The following is a 1033-nucleotide window of genomic DNA, read 5'->3' on the forward strand; positions in this document are numbered from 1 at the left end:
TACAAGGTACTGTCCACTATAGCAGTAGGTGAGGTCAGAGGTGAGCAGAGGAGATGAGGCATCAACAGTAATGGTATCTGCTGCAGTGCATTTTACTATGTCCTTGTGAGTAGAATTAAACCCGAGGTATTGCATAGAGAGTAATAATTCACTCTGGTCCATCAAAGCTTTTTGTTTGCTGTGTTGTGCCACAACAAAGTGTCTACTCTAGCCTTCAGAGCAAGGCCAGGCTTCTCTCATCAGCTCTCTGTAATACTTTAATCCCCCTATTTTCCTAACCAAAGATTCTTCCACCTTCACTTTTGGGAGGCCGAATTTAACAAATCAGCATCTGGTACCTTCTGCCTTGTCCTGGCCACCATGATTAAAACTGGCATTCTGTATTATATACGTATCTAGCTTTCCTCTGTTTTCATATTTATCATATGCTGCTGTAGAGATATTTCAATTTCTACCTTTTCTCTCCCTACCATGATTTATATCACACTGTGAACTACAAGAAAGTAATATCAATTAATTTTAAATGCAAGTGATTCAATTTTCTACAACCTTCAGAATATTTTAGAAGTCTATGTGGTGGTTAATTTTAACTGTCAACTGTCAAGTGCCCAGATATTGACTTAAACATTATTTCTGTGTGTGTGTTGGGGAGGGGGGAGTGGGTTCTGGATGGCATTAACATTTAAATCAGTAGACCGAGCAATGTGGATGAACCTTGTCCAATCCACTGAAGGCCTGAATAGAATAAAAAGCTGAGTAAGAAAGAATTCTCTTTCTCTGCCTTTTTTTTTAATGAGCTGAAACATGGATTTTCTCCTGCCTTGGGACTCAGACTAGGGCTCACATTGGAATTTACACCATTGGCTCTCCAAGGTCCAGACTTCTCAGTCTCCACAAACAAGTTAGCCAATTCCTTAACAAAAAGAAACACACACACACACACAAATTGGTTCTGTTTCTCTGAAGAACCCTGACAAAAATATTCTAATTTCCAATGAGATTTAGTAAATTCCTCATTGACCTATAAACTGAT

This window comes from Crocuta crocuta, unplaced genomic scaffold, assembly GCF_008692635.1.
Source record: "Crocuta crocuta isolate KB4526 unplaced genomic scaffold, BGI_CrCroc_1.0 scaffold696, whole genome shotgun sequence".
Lineage (NCBI taxonomy): Eukaryota > Metazoa > Chordata > Mammalia > Carnivora > Hyaenidae > Crocuta > Crocuta crocuta.